At 45.1% G+C, this 16,755-nt stretch overlaps 1 protein-coding gene across 1 annotated transcript in view; it reads left to right on the plus strand.

Annotated features, from left to right (window-relative positions):
- PEX5L (peroxisomal biogenesis factor 5 like) overlaps positions 1–16,755 on the plus strand; it is a 1,467,323-nt gene that overhangs the window by 680,375 nt on the left and 770,193 nt on the right. The gene's annotated exons all lie outside the window — the stretch shown is intronic.

Below are 16,755 nucleotides of genomic sequence, written 5' to 3' on the forward strand. Positions count from 1 at the left end.
AATTCCCTGCCGGTATTCAGGTAAGTACGTCCCTGCGAGTCCCTTTCTCCCAAACCCTCAACAACAATTTCCACAGTCCTCACCCTCCCAGGCCCTACTTACCTCGCACTCCCTTGGACTGTGTCATTTCTGGGAAATCCATGGTGGCCATCTTGGTTTGTAGTTTTATTTCAAGTTGAGAAATGGCAAACACTCTGTTTCTCAAATTGAAAAAAACCTATTAACATCCAGGAATGCTAATAGTAATAAACCAGCCCAATGGGGGTGAGGCTTCAGGTAATGCCCTGGGGCCTGTACCGTAGACCCTAGGGCATTACCTGACCAATGAATGCCCCTCCTTCTTAGGGTTTATTACTTAGGTTTTTAAGTTTTGAAAAGATGTATGCTCTGTAGACAAACATACAGAAGTGATTTCTTTGGGTTTTTTCTAAAAGAAAGAGCAGAGCTACCCACAGTAATGCAAACGCTTTGTCCATTTTCTTAAAGGGATCTACAGTGATGTAATGGGTACTCAATATGTAGACATGCAGATATTTTGGGATACAGATTCCATTATCCTTCACCACTGCCTAAACTGGCAAGGGCTGTAATGAAATCTATCCATAGACTATATTTATATTTCCCGGGGCTGGTTCTTAACTATGGAGAAATATCCCTGATCTGATCCCACCCTCTACAGCAATCCCACCCACAATATAGGAGGAGAAACAGACTGTTTTGATTTAAATATTCTGTTTTACTTATAATAAGTAGTCAGAGAATTTAAGGTGGTGCCCTAACTTACAACGTTTGGGTCACCAACAAAAAATTCTAATCAATGCAGACATCTTATCTACAGAAAGAAAGAGTTACCTGCCTGATATTGTCTCACTAATTCTTTCATTCTAAATATAATAACCAACTTATTTTTCATAATGATACTAGAATCCATACATAGAAAACTAAATATGAATGATTAATGTGTACAATAGACTCAAATAATTTTTTGTGAAACCAATGAAACCATCAATTTGTATTATAGACCGATGTCTAACTGACCCTACCTCCCCTGAAATCAAAAAGATGAAACAGTTCTCAGAATACGATGTGAAACAAATGTACTTAGTTTTCCATGAAACCATTAAGAAGTATTGGCATCAGGGAAATATGTTGCTCTGACATAGATGACCAATTCTTGGAGTGATTTAAATGTAGACATTGTGCACTATCTGTAACAAGTGGGTTCTAGCTTGGGCATTGATACTATTTGATACATTGTATCTTTTGTGCTATTGAATTGGTTGCAGATAATGTAAAGACTCAGGTCTCTCATAGTCCCTGTTACATTTGTGGTTCTGGGACAGCAGGGCATAGCTCACTCATCTTCAGGAATCATGTTCACCCTCACTAGACCCCTTTTCAGTGTACATTAACAAATAGATTTCAATTACTTTCGGCTATGCCAGATACCAATCAAAAGCCTTGACATTACACATTTTAATGTGAGATGTCCCAGGCCACCAATGTTCCCATAATACAGGATAAAAGTAATATTATGATGATGCTAGCTAGGGTTTTCATTTTAGTTAGCTACTGGCATAGGTAATGCAGACAACCAGGTGGCAAGGAACAGATTCTGAATCTCCTGATGTAAGCTTGAGTTCCAAGCTGCCTGATGGCTGCTTCCCAGCCCACCATCTGCCCCCTACCACTAATTTCCTCGCCCCCACTTACCTGATTGTGGCAGATGCTGCCGGTACTGCAGCTTCTCCTGTTTCTGCTTCCAACCATTGTGGCCACCATGTAAATGGAAGAAGGACTCTGTAAGGAGCCCCATATTTCAACTCCGTGGCGGCCATTTTGCAACAGTATTTTTAATTAATGAGTGGGACGCCGCTAGGTATCCGATTCATTCATTAAAATACAATGCTCTCAGCACCCCGGGTTACCGGATTGGCAACCCGGGGTGCTCCTAGCATTAACACCCTCTCTGTCCTCTCTGGCATGCAAAGTCTTTAACGTGGGCCCGGGAAGTTAACAACCAATTCAGCCCACTGGATTGGGTGTTAATGCTTAATTGGAAATCACAAGGCACATTCACCGTGCCCTATATTCCCCCTTTCAGTGATATAGTTTTTAAGTTGAGCTCCCCAAAATACTGTAAAATACTGCCTAGGATTTACTTAATTCTTGGGGCATTTGTCTAAAAAATCTGAAGTTGGGGTACTCACTTTTATTTTGTCTTTCAAAGGCCGTGGACAGGTAGGTATGCTGATCGGCTTCAGGCTGCCCTGCCAAGTAGGTCATCCCATCAGTCAGTGTATCCGATCCCAAAATCCCTCTCAAGTGATTTACTCCTGCCTTGAGAAAGGAATCTGCATTCCATCCAATGTGGGAAAAAGTTATTTTAAGAATATTTTGCCATACATTGCTTCTAGATGGTATCCAACCTGTACCTCTACTGACCGTGGCATATCTGTTTTCCTAAACATCTGACTTCTTCCTATGTGGTCGAGTTTAAATGCACAGCAAAATCCACCCATGCAATATCATTTGAATTGGCATTTTGGATTGGACAGTGCCTGTGATAGGTTCCTTCACTTTCTCAAAACACTTAAAGGCCCTGCTTCTTGCTTCCATTGGCCCATTGAATTTGATGTAGTATGAGGGGTTGTGTCAGCTAAAACTAGCCCCCTTATTTGTAACTGAAATGAACATTGAACTCGAACATTCATTTCTTAAATAATTCTCTACACTGACATGTACCATTGATGAGAAGAATACATTCAGATTTGCAAGATAATATATTTTGAATGGTCACTTTGAATGTATCTTTTTTGTGTTACATGTTTCTTGGCTGCATTTCTTTTATCCTGTGTGCTAAATCAATCTCAACAGACCATGTAATGTTTTGAAGTAACCACTTTAAAAGGCAAATCAGTGGAACAAATGTACATTTCTGATGAAGCCTAATGTCCTCTAACATCGGTGTTTAGACATCTGTTCCGTAGAATGTACATACCGATCGACAAGTCACTGTTGACTTTCAGATTAGCTGAAAAAAATAAGACCCTGGATTTGGGTCTTTCTAAGGCAAACCATTTGCATTTAAACTTTATTTTTGAAGTTTAGAAACAGGGTCCATTGTCTTTGCTATACACAGGTCATCCTCCATGCATTGATCAAAGTGATGTGCCGTGCAGTGGGCTCTGATTTGCAAAGGAGCTGACATCTGCACAAACAGATGCCTGTAGATGTCACAATGAAGTTCCACCCTACACTGTGAAAGAAAGCCCACTTAGAGCCTCACATGGAAAGGTTCAATATGAAGGTCAATCACGGGTCATGTATCAACTTATCATAGCAAAGACACTTCAAAAGAGGCAGGCATTCAGACTATTACTATATATACAGAAGGGGGCCCGACACACATGGAAACTGGGGAATAATTATCATACAAAAGGTTGTTCCCATTGGGAAATAGATCATTATTTCATTATAATTAATATTCACATACATGTGTTATATGAGGCAATCAGTAGTATTATAATAATCTGCAGCTGATACTAAATGTCACTTTGCAGTGGTTTTTACTAATAATAAATATCTAATATTTGATTTTAAGTGCAGGCATACTTATTTAGCATCAGATTGTTAAATTCAAAGGCATTACAAATACTTACAAAAAGAATTGCACACATTAAAAATTGACACACAACATAATTTAGTAAACAAGAGATACAGAATGAGTAACAAAAGGGGTCACTGTTAATGTCCAGGAAAGCATGAATCTTTGATTGATGAAACATTTTAACAAATGCATTAACCACTTAACTGTGCGAGTGGACGGAGCCTACAATGATTCCTCATGGGAATTCAAGACAAGCATACTCGCCCTTAGCACTTAAGGGGTTAATTAGTAATTGGTTTAGTTGCTCCAGAATAGTGTTCTCGGGGAGAGGAAATTACTGACGGGCCCATTGGTCAGTACTCAACCCCCAAAAACTTGTAATACAAGATAGCTGCACCGTGTGAGGACAGGGTGCAGGATTTACATACTCCAGCACAAATTAATACTAGGGACTCAGTAAGTTGGCAAAGGGAAGTCCGTTTAATAATACATACATCAGCTTATGGAAATCAGCAGCATCGCGAACACCTGTCTCGCCCCGACTTCCTCGAACTTCAGTACAACAGCCTCTTTTATGGGCAAACTACATCATCGGTACACTTCTATAAATAAATCATCATGCAATATAATTGGTTGGGAAAGGTAACTTAAGTATAGGTGTTATATCTGTATATGAAAATAAGGCATACGGATTGGATAACTCTTATCGGGTGGGCGTCTATGCCCATCCCTCTACAACACACGTGATTGACGTCACTAAAAGTACGACGTCCTATTGGTCACCGTCTCTATAGGACCCTAGATTACATGGTCCCTTGTGATTGGGCGAGTTACACCCCTAAACATAAATCTCCACTTTAATTAGCAGCATGCAGAATAGACACCCAGGTGCCTAGTGTCCCAAGATTCACCCTTCCTCCCTTCCATCAAATAGTGTTTTAGGGCTATGTGTCAATTAGTTTGCTGGGTATGGCCTCGGATCTGTATTCTCTTATCAGGAAAAGTTATGGCATCCTCGGGTTCTGGATGACATCAGGCGGTGGTACATCTTTGCGCTTGTCTGTTCATGTGTTTGTTCACCGTGAATCTGCTTCAGTTCTCAGTCTTTTCGTGCATTTTATTCTGTGTTCGCTTGGCCACTTGCATGGCCCTTTCTTATCTTGACCTTCACGGGCGGGCTGGCATGCTTTGAAGTTGGAGCCTCGTGAGCTCATGCTCACCTCCCCTTCTCTGGTTGACCTCGATTTCCCGGCATGAGCCATCCTTTGTTAAGTTTCGATCCCGTTCTTTTCCTCCACTTGGGCCTGGATATGAAACTTGGCCAGTCAGGCCTTGGCTGCCTGGGAGTACTTCTGCTTATACAAAATGGAGTTGCACGTGTACATTGTGCTGTATTGAGGTAGACATATATAGTTGGCGCATGCCGCTCTATTCTTCTACTTAAGCATTGCAGGCGGTATCGATTACTTAGCTTCTTGCGTTTGAAGCTAATTTGCACACGTTCAATAAGGCGGTTGCTTCCATCTTGTCTCATGGCACCATTCTCATACGTTTTTCACAGTGTCTCTCCCCTTCGTCCATTACAATTATCCTCGCAGTTGTCGGTACTGGCATGCATAGCTTTCAGTAGCCACTTCTGGTTGTTCTCGGGGCTGCCTCGGCCCTTAGTCTATTTCCATTGGCCTTCCATTAAGGCCTTCGGGGTTTCCTCGTGGACAGTCTGTAAATACTCGTCATTTCGTACCAATGGCAGGTATGGTTGTCTGATTGGGTACCGTGCTGCCCAGGGTTGCCTGGTTATGGGCATTTCAACAGATATTGATCTTCTAATGTACACAAGGCAGAGGCCCATTGCAGCCCTTTGTTGGTTCAGCTGCTCCTCGTACGTCACATACCTTGGCGAGTACCTTACTGGCAACTCGCAAAGGGGGGATAGGGGTGCAGGTCGTATCTGTGACCTCCTCTACACTCCCCCCTCTGGTCAGTTCATTGACCACTCCTACTTCCTCCTTTATATTCAGTTTCTTTGATTCCTCAGCTTCTTGCTCTTCGTCTCCTGGGTTTACACAAGAAGGAGTGAAAGTATGCAATTTTGGTGTCCATATCTTTATCACCCCTTTCAAGCTTCCTGCTGTTTTCACATGCTCATCCTTGTTCCAGGTCATCAATTGGCATTGTCCATTTGGACTGCAGTAAATCAAATTGCCTTCATACCTTCTTCGTTTCTTGGGATAAGCGAATTTTGTTCCCTCTGGTGCAAATTCACTGGCCTTCACGAAGTCCTTTATCTCCTCATCTGTCAGGTCTCTGGGCTTCCAGCCTGGTTCGACATCGACCATAGTTTTCATCCCAATGACCTTCTTTGCAGTTTTCTGGCACTGTGTGATAATTATCTTGATAACACAGACTCCTAGCAGCACCATTCCTAGCAAGGCTCCCAGAAACTTGAATATATCGGCCATCCATTGCGGAACCCATGAGAATAGGTTCCCAAACCAACTGTCATCATCCACTTCGTCCGTTTCATGAGTCATCTGGTTTTTTAAAGTTGTTAACATGCTTATGGCCTTTGTGAGGGTTCCATTTCCCTCATCATGCGATAGCATAAATGTGCAACATGATGCTCCGATTTTTGCACAAACACCTCCATCCATTGCTGTGATCATGTCAAGCACATATCTGTTCTGGACGGTCATCAGTCCAACCGCTCTCAGCTCTTCTTTGATCGCATTGAATCCTTTTATTGTGGTGTTGATGGTCTGCAGTAACTCCCATCTGGTTATCTGCAACCATTTAGCATTCTCTCCAATTTGGATGTGAGGCAGGAGCATTGTAGTGAATACTGTTGAAGTGAGGGTGAACAGCCTGTGTTCATATGGAATCGCATAGAATGCTTCTTCTGATTTGGCAGAAAAGAAGTTTTCTCTCTTCATTCTGGATATCAGTTCTGCGGATCTCCTCCTTCTCAGATGAGCATCTGCTTTCGGAAAGCTGTCCAGATTCAGATCGTTTTTTGGAATCACCAGTGCGGGAACATGGACCGTGACCAATGTACATATGCCCCGCCAATTTCTTGTCAGTCTTATCTATGCTTTGGATCCACACGCCCAATAGCAGTCCATCAGGACTGCGGTTCCTTGTGCCATTCCTGGTGCCTCATATATTCGTCCACAGTTTTGATTTTCCCCCATTTTCCTTGTGCCATTACTTCTGAAGCACAGTTTCGGGTTCTCCAATGGTAATATTTGCAGGGGCCCTCCCCTGTCTTCGACCCATGTTAACAGCTTCACCAACTTCGGCCATAGAGGTTGACATAACCTCTGTGAGTTTTCTACTGCTTCCTTGCAGGCTCCAAGGACCATCCAAGCTCGGCAGATTACGACTCCTTCCTCCCATCCGTCAGGGGAGACTACTGATCCCCAGATCTGCATTTGCCCTTGGTTCCTCCATATTTGAGCTTCTGCCGTTTTCACTCTTGAGTTTATTTCCCACCTTATTCCTGATCCTTTGACGTCAGGGTTTTCATATCTAATAACGTGATTCTTGGTGTGCGCCCTGTTTCTTGTTTTGATGTCCTGGACAAACCCGTCTTCATCAGGGTAGTCCTTTTCGTTGGCCCATATCAATGAGGCATCTCTTCCCATGAATTGTCCGCTGATGTTGCACATAGCTACGTGTGACATACAGTGCGCTGTGGGGACATCTTCTTCTACAGCCACGAAGATCTTGGACTTTCCCATGCTGTATGGCAGGAGTGCACAGACGAAACATTCTCCTTCTGATTTCCTTCGTCCAACTTCTTTCATGTGCTGGCACCATATGTTGTTTCCAAGATGGGCTGTGCTGTCCAAGTGGTCGTTTAGTTCATTGTCCGTTTCATATGGACTTCTCTTGATTCTTAACGTTTTTCTGTAGTTGACCAACACTATTAGCCTCATTACACGGATGGCGGTGGACCAAGGTGCTATTAGCACCTTGGTCCATGCCGGTAAAATACTGGCAGCGCCTTGGTGGAAAGGGGAATTACCGCCCTATTCCAAGGTTGGCGGGGCGGTAATTCCCCTTTCCCCCATTGCCCTTCCCCATTCCCATTTTTGCCCCATAGGGCTCTATGGGAATGGGGAAGGCGCTAATTACGGTGCCGCAAATTGCGGTACCGTAATTAGCTCCCTGGTCCCTTTGCGGGTTGGGTTTTAACGGCTGCAAAAAGCAGGCGTTAAATTCACCAACCCGCAAAGGGACCTCGTAGTAAGGCGGTAAGGGTTTACCGGTACCAGTAAAATACCGGTACCGGTAAAATACCGGTACCGGTAAACCCTTACTGCCTACCGTGTAATGAGGCCCTATGTCTCTGAAGTCGTCTGTACTGCTCTTTCGTTCAGGTAGTTTCTCGGGTATTATCCTTGGAGGGGCAGGTTTGATTTCCTGCCCTGCAGTACTATGGGGAGGTCTTGTGTTTCTTCTTCTTCCCTCATGCATTCTCTCGTAGACCTCCTTCCACATGTGGCTCATCATCCTTCCAACATGTGGCGGTGTTGTAAGCTCAGTCGTTATTTCTGGTGTTGGAGCAGGTGTGCTCGTTATCGCAGTTGCTGCAGTTTTCTTGCTCAGCTCCTCATGTAGTTTCTTTGCTCTTAGTATGAGCGGGAACACATACTTGACTACCGCATGTGTCTTCCCCATGAGTTCTTTTGTGGCTTCCTCTGTTCTCTTGAGGGATTTTGTCATGCCATCTCTGTCTTGTTGCTCGCTTGGTTCTCTGTTCTCTGGAGCTGTTCGTTTCACAGGTATCTTTTTGTTTTCTGTCGGTTCGGCCTGGGGTCTCACATCCATTGACACTTGCCCCTGCTCGTGTGCACTCAGTGTGTGGGTGTGTGCTGTGGACAGTGCTATGCTGTCATTCATTCCGTGCTGACCCTGTCTCCAGCTTTTCTCATCATTCATAATTTCAGGTGCATCCATATCACTGCTAATTAAATTCAACTGTAAATCATTTGCTTTATCATCAGGTTTTCTTCGAACAGAGATCACTATATAGGGTCTGGGTGCCTTTGTGGGGCCCAGACGCTCATTACCTGGTGGATGCACAGACATTGGGATGCTTTGTGCACCAATAAAAAATGCAGTTCTGATCGTTAACGACAAAAATACTACAATAATCACTATACATATACAAATGATTGCCTTGAAGGACAGTTTGCAGCACCTCTTTCCAGGAAAGAGGGGGCGCCCTTCTGCTGGTGGAACAACCAAATTACTGTTTTGGGCCCACATTTCAAATATCTCCATAGTCAATAGTCAATTTTTCTTCTTGTTCTAGCTCGTTGCTCAAAGTTCAATACACACTAAAGTGACAAGTGCTTTTTCATGTGTTCCCCCTCTTGCGGGTGCTGTCGGTAATCTCTTGGTAGGCAGTACAGTTCCTGTGCTAGACTATGGAAAAAGGGTTGAACTTTGGTATATCACATTCATAATGCATATTTACAGTATGTAAAAACCCAGTGCATTCCTCGACTTTGCCTTGGTCCCGAGGACATGCTAGAACCTGTTCAATGCGAAGGAATGAAAAGATGGAACAGCTAAAAATCACACAAAAATAAAACATAGTAAAAATAAAATAAAAGTGAACATGAAAAAAATAAAAAAACAAAAATAAAAATGAGGAAACATAGAGGAAAAAGCAAAATGAGAAAATAGGATGGTGTAGTTCTTGTCTATGCTCTCCTCAATCTGTCCAGTGGCAGAGAATTGAAGAACTGTGACTCTGTCCTCGGTTTGTTCCACAGGGAAAGTCTCAATGGAACCTCCTGTGGTATTCTTGATGGAAGTTAGATAGCTCCGCCTGGAGCTTTATGCCGTGGAGGAGTGTACCCATGTGTGGGGCATTGGCCGGATCTCTAAGGAAGGTGATGACGTCAACATCTGCAGGCCTCCCCACCATTTCCGGATAGTCTGTGACTAGTCTAAGCAGGACGTTGTGCGCCAGCCGGGTGTCTTTGGGTGATAGGGACATTTGATTTGTCCTGTTTGGCAGGGTCCTTGTCATGAGCTTTTCTTTTGATTCACACAGTCTCTGCACCTTCCTGTTGCATGGACTACCACGAGGTGCTTTAGCTTAGTCCACAGTTGGTTCAATTGAGCTAGGTTTCTTGGGTCTCTGATGAAAGTACGTGTGTCAGTTGTTCTCCCGATGAGTCCTGGGCATTTCTCGATTATTTGAAAGAATAACATGTAGGTCACTTCGTCAATGACTGCTTGAGGCGGGAGCATTGGTCTTTGAGTCACTGTGCTCAGGCAATTCAGCGAGGACCTCTGTGATGACAGTCAATAGTTGCCTGATTACCTTCTTATTTTCTGGATCTTGGATGAATTCTGTTACACTTGTTTCTCTCCCTATGAGTGATGGATAAGTCAATGTCACTAATTGGAAGTAGGTGAGTACATCCCACTTAAGGCTTCTGCTGGGGTGTACCATCAATTTGTGAACAAAGTGTAGATACTGGATGCTTTCAGGATAACAGTTTCAGCTTATAAGAGTGTCCTTCCTTTACTGCTTATCAGAGTCTTAGAGTTCTTTTTTCACTACTCTGTGGCTCTACGTGTTTTCGTTACCAGTGTGACTGCAGGTTCAAAGTATGCAACCTTTTCCTTTGCTCTGCGAGTTCAGCTGCACATTGTGTTTGTTTTAAAAGTCTTGCATCTCGTTCAGTGCTTAGAGAAAAAGTTCAATGTATAGCCACAATTTTCACAGTGAGTTCTTCAGTCTGTCTTTTCTGCTTGTGACTCCTTCTTCCTCACCATAGACCTTGTCTCCACGTGCTGTGGTCCTTCCCCGTTGTCTGTAGATGCCACGGTGGATGCAGCAGGAGCACCTTCTCCTATAAAGGGCTTGACGTCATTCAAGAAGATCCAGGCTCTTCTTCCTTGGAGCTTGACAGTGGACGGGGTGCAGTCCTCTATGATGAAAGGGCCATTAAATCGTGGTTCATCCCATTTCTTCTTCGTAAAGTTCCTCACCAAAACGCTGTCACCAGGGAAGATGAGTGGCGCAGAAAGACTGTGTGCTGCGCCTGTCTCAGCACTGTCTGTTGTGGTTTGTGATGTGATGTTCCCTTTACGCCGTCGCTGCAGCTGGCCTGAAATGACAGATGTACTAGAGGTAAGGCAGTCAAGGTAATTCTGCATTTCTTCTCCCAGAACCTCCCCAGCAGGCTGGGCATCACATCTAGCCCTCTCTCGGGGGGTAAGAGGGGTTCTCATTCTTCTACCAGTGATAATTTTGTGCGGCGTGAGTTGATGGTCGGAGCCTGGCTGGTTCCGAAGCGCATATATTGCCAGTGGTAGGCAGTGCAGCCATCCCTTCTTTAATGTGAGATTCAAATTGGCTATCCTTTCTTTCAACAGGCCGTTGAGCCGTTCACATATGCCTTTTCCTTCTGGGTGATACGCTGACGAGAACTTGTGCTTTATACCAAGCAACAAGCTAATCTGCTCAAATACTGAGTTTACAACATGGGGCCCGTTGTCTGTCCTCATAACCTCACACACCCCCCACATGGGGAAAACCTCCCTCACCAGGAATTTTGCAGCACAGGCAGCGTCAGGGTGTGTACAGGGCCCTGCTTCTATCCATCTAGAGAATGGACACACCACGACAATTAAATACCTGTACCCATTACAAACCTGAATCATATCGACATAGTGGATATGCAGGTACTGGAAAGGCTCTTCAGGTCTCGGAATGATTCCTCTCATCACCTTCAATGTGTGCCCAGAGGTGAATTGCTGGCAAATTATGCAATTGACCATAAAGAATGCACCATGCTCCGCTAAATTCGGCGTGAACCAGTCTTCTAACAGCGTTGCAGCAAGATTTTCTTTTGACATATGGAAAGGGTAGTGAAGCTGTTCTAACACTACCTTTAGAAAGATGACATGCATTACTGGTTTACCAGTGCTGTCCTGCCTCCATAACCCATCAAAGGGGTTTAAAGAACACCCTCGATGCTTCCATAAATTCTTCTCATCCTGAGGTGCCTCCCCCTGGAGTTCCATTAACTGTGTCTGCCCCATATTGCTATAGGCTTCTGGAGTGGCTTGGGCTATCATCATTCGTTCATGGGTATGTGCCACCTCCACGTCCATGATTGTCTCACCCTTGGATGCCATGCGCTTGGCTTCCGTGTCCGCTTCATGGTTTCCACGTGACATGAAATCTGTTCCCTTGGTGTGCGCGGCGCACTTGACGACCGCTATGCACACTGGGAGCTGTAGTGCTTTTATCAGCCTGTCCAACAAGGCTGCATGTTGCACTGGCGTGCCGTTCGCTCTGAGGTAGCCCCTCCTTTTCCATCGTGCCAGGCCTGCGTGCATGGTGGATGTGACATAGGCGGAGTCACTGTACACTGTTACTCCCTGGTCTGCGTGATTCTCAATGGCGAGTATCAATGCCACTAGTTCTGCAGCCTGTGCCGAATAGTGGGATGGTATTCGTGCACTGACAAGTACTTGGAACTCTCCATTTGCCATGTGTTTGATCACGGCCACACCAGTATACCGTTGCCCGTCTTCTTGGTCAATTCTCGACGACCCATCAATGAAGACGACTTCTCCGCCTGGCAGAGCATTCTCTCTTACTCTGGGGATTTCATCATAAAACTCTTCATAATTGGCGCAGTCATGCACAGGTTCTCCCTCTGTGGCTGGCTAAGCAATAAACATAGCAGGGTTCACAGTTTTGCATCTCACTATTTTGATCGATGGATTTGAGTTAATCACCTCATATGCGGATGCTCTCTGTGAAGTCAAGGTGCCTTTTGGCTTCTCCAATATGGCGAATAATGAGTGCACAACATATAATGTCATGGAGCATCCCATCACAATGGATGATGCTTTCTCGATGGCAAACCCGGCGGCTGCTAAATTTTGCTTGCATGGGAAGTGGCCCCTCAGGACCGGGTCCAAGCTCCCACTGTAATACGCTAGGGGCTTCTACCCCAGCGATGTTCGCTGAGCGAACACTGCCGTCATAAAATTGCCATCGGTATGAGAGAAGAAATAGAATTCCTCTGCATAATTGGGGATCCCGAGAACTGGGGCCTTACAAATTGCCCCCTTTAGCTCTGCAAACCCCTTTTCCATTTCTTCAGTCCATTCAATTTTTCCCTCTGTTGCCTGGGCTTTCTTTAACGCCTGGAGCAAGGGCTTTATTTATTTATTTATTTATTTTACATTTATAAAGCGCTCACACAGCCCGCAGGCATCGAGGCGCTGTTTGTTTTTCTTAGTTGCGTAATTGTGTTTTTTTTTGGCTTAGTTACATATTTATAACGCGCTTAAACACCCAGAGGTTTCTAAGCGCGGACCCGGGGATCGAACCTGTGTTGCTTTGTGTCGTCTTGCTTCCAAGACGCACACTCTGCCGCTGAGCTATCCTCCCGGGACTTGGTGTACGAGCTGTAATCGAAGACCCATGCTCTGACATAATTGCATAGGCCTAAGAAGCTCTGCATTTGTTTTACTGTGAGAGGCTTAGCCGTGTTCATGATAGCTTCAGCCCTCTCTGGGGTTACCTTTTTCCCTTCATGTGATATTAGTTGCCCTATGTATAACACCTCCTGTTGGCAGTATTTCAACTTGTCCTTGTCCACCTTGTATCCCTTCTCAGCTAATATGGTCAATAGCTGAACAGAGTTGTGTCGGCATTGCTCTTCAGTGGTGCTGCAGATCAGAATGTCATCTACATACTGCAATACAACACTGTCTACCGCAATGTTGCTTAGGTCCATTTGCAGGACTCTGTTAAAAATGGACGGAGATTCACAATACCCCTGTGGCAGTCTTGTACTTTTCAGGCGCATTTGTCTGAAAGTAAATGACGTCAGGTTTTGTGAGTCACGGTGCAATGGAATCGAGAAAAATGCATTCTTCAAATCGATTACTGTGAAATATTTTGCCTCCGTGGGTATGTTGCACAAAATGGTGGATGGATTAGGGACTAGAGGGAACTCGGCTTCGACTATGTCGTTCAATGCTCGTAAATCCTGGATTAAACGCCAAGACCCTCCCTTCGATTTCTTGACAGGATAGATCACAGTGTTACACGGTGATTCTGACGTTACCAGAATGCCTTGCTCCATCATGGCAGAGATTGTCTTCGCAATCCCCTCATCCGCTTCTCTGGACATGGGGTATTGCTGCGCTCTTGGTAGGATCGCTCCAGGCTTCAGTTTAATCTTCACCTCTCCTGCCCCCTTCAGGAGTCCTACATCATAAGACACTTTTGTCCATACTGTGACTGGCACCTGGGCCATGTCCTCCTCAAAGTATTCTGGTTGTACCATCACCAGAATTATTCGCTGTGGCACTTCTCGTTTGATCATTTTGACCCAGAATATGAGACTTACTTCCACCCGTGTCTCCTCTAAGTCAGGGTGCTCTTCGAACAGATCATCATGTGTGACGTCAGTCACTCGATACCCTTCTTCAATGGCGATAACAGCGCACCATTGCCTTTCTTCGTCATCGTATCCTTCTACTAAAACCACCTTCCCCTTTACTGTGGCAAACTGTATTACCAAAGGAAATATTTGTCCCTCTTTTTCATGCATGGGTATCCTTGTTCTAAAAAGAAACTCGTCAGGGGTCCTCATAGTTTTTCCTGTGAGGCCCGGCAATCCCGCCATAAGCACTTGCACGCCATATTCGAAGACCTCTGGCTCCAGCGGTAAAGCTCTCATAGCTGCACGTCCCGAGTATGCTCTGATCATTTTGCATACGTTGGAATAATGCATTCCTGGCGTGGAACACACTATGCCATCCTCAGTAAATGAGATTGACGTATTCAGCTTTGTCATTAGATCTCGACCCATGATGTTTACTGGGGACTGACGGGAGTACAGTAAAGGCACATTCATTTAATGCTCTCCCACTGAGACCGGGAGAGTGTCTGTAAAGGGAACTCTACTATGAGCTCCAGTGAAACTCTGTGTGTCTTTTTCCTCGCCGGACAAGGAAAACTTGCCTTCTCTTATGCACGAACGCGTCACACCTGTGTCAACTAAGAAGGAATACTCTTTTCCCCCTATGGTGACATTTACCCTTGGTTCCCTATTAGGGTCTGGTGTCACCAAAAGGATAGAGCACATCAGAGATCCCTGTGAGCCGTCCTATTTCATGTATAGGTTCGGTCCACTGTATACCTGTGGGTTTCCCCCACTAGTGTTAGTGCTCTGAGCCACTTGCATCAGTGTCTGCTGGGGTTGTCCCTTTGGTACATTCCCCATGTTCAGTGGTTGGACCACTTGCTGTGCACCTTGCTGCAAGCCAGATGCCTGCTGCTGCATGGTATAGTTTTGTGCATTGCCCTGTTGTGAGGTAGCCGGTTGATTCACTGTGCCAGCCCCCATCCCTTGATTGTTCTGCCACATGCCTTGGCTTCTGCACATGCGTGCCACATGACCTGTCACTCCACACAGCCAACACACTGGCGGTAGTCGGGCCATCTGTCCATCTGGCCTAGCTGGACTGCCCATTGGTGCGCTCTGGATACCACCTTGAACATTTCGAAAACCTCCTTGGTTACCCCTAAAGCCTCCAGGATTACTCTGCCATCCTCTTCCTCCAAATCCCCTTCCTGTCGGATAATATCACGCGTTACCCTGATTGTTCTGCGGCGGGTTGTTAGCATGGCTCCCTCGAGCGCATACTTCGAGAGCTTCCTTTGCACTAGCTTTGCCTCTTCTCCCTTACGCGTTGCCTCTTTCTTTCGATTCTTTCCTTGCAACAGCCTACAATAATGGGCGATTGTCAACTGGATTTCGGCCCATGGTTTAGCTTCTATTCCTACCAATTTTTTTAGTTGTTTTTGCACCGGTTCTGGTAACCCTTGGCACAATATACGATAGAATACAGGGATGGATTTCGTCCAAGACCCATGCGTTTTAAGCACCCACGCATCTTGAAAATTCTGGATATAAAGCAACGAATCCTCCGACTCCTTCATTTTTCGAGTCATTATAGCTCCCATATCGGATGTGTCTGGATATAGCGTACATAGCGCTTTCCATACTGCTGCTCTACAGTTATTAAACGGTGCTCCGTCATGAGAGGTGTTAGTTATGGTTACCCTAGGGTAGCCTGCCCTTTTCCACACATCGTCTGCTCTTTCTCTGAGTATAGCAATTAGTAGACCCTTGATGTCCCCTATGGCTAGGGTGACACCCCCTGTCATTTTCTCTAACTCATGTATCCACTTCCCAACCCCCAACGTCAGCATGGGAAGTTTATTTTTAAGATTCTCACGGTCCATGTGCGGCCAAGGAATATACTGCGGTCTTGCTCCTCCTTTCTCTAATAGCGGGAATTGGAATGCGGAGTCCTCTCTATCTTTCTGGTCTTTTGCCTTAGCCTGTCCGCATAGGCAGGGGCTGATGCCCCCTCTGACCATGGGGTGTCTCTTTGTTTCAGCTGGACGGTCCAGCAGACTTCGGTGTCCTATTTCTGGACCCTCTAGCATCTGACCATTGTACCTCTTGGTTCCCTGGTTCCCTGGGTGCTGCTTTTCGCACCGTCTCCCTTCGTCATACACAGTTTCTTCCATTTCCCCTTCGGAGTCAGACTCTGAATACTCCCAGTTTGCACAACTTCTTGCATCATCTTCGTTCTGCCTATCTTCTAGTCTATCTAGGGAACGTCCCCTACTCCCACTACTTTGGGTGACATCCTCAGTGCCATATAACTGAGTGCTCTCTAAGCGCTCATCTTCCCTTCCCTCTTGGGAGATTCGTTCCAGTCCTATTTCATCATATATTTTATCAATCGCTTCCCCGATGTTTCTGGTGTCAAAGTCATCATCAATAATTGTCCTGCTTGTACCTGGTACTGCATCACTGGCTGGAAAGAACTCTTCTATGTTTTCCCATTCTACAACAGGATTGGGATTTTTAACTTCCCGCTGCAGATATTCTAAATCTCGCGCCCTTTCTCTATGCTTACGTTCTACTTCCTCATCCATTTCTCTTCAATTCTTCACCTCCTCTCTAGCCTTATCTACTTCCCTCATCCGTTCGTTTCTACGTTCTTTTGCCCTTCTAATCTCTTCCTTTCATGCACCCTACGTTCTTCCTCTAACTTCAACATATTCA

This window comes from Ambystoma mexicanum, chromosome 10 (genome assembly GCF_040938575.1).
Source record: "Ambystoma mexicanum isolate Mex_15411 chromosome 10, UKY_AmexF1_1, whole genome shotgun sequence".
In the NCBI taxonomy this organism is placed as follows: domain Eukaryota; kingdom Metazoa; phylum Chordata; class Amphibia; order Caudata; family Ambystomatidae; genus Ambystoma; species Ambystoma mexicanum.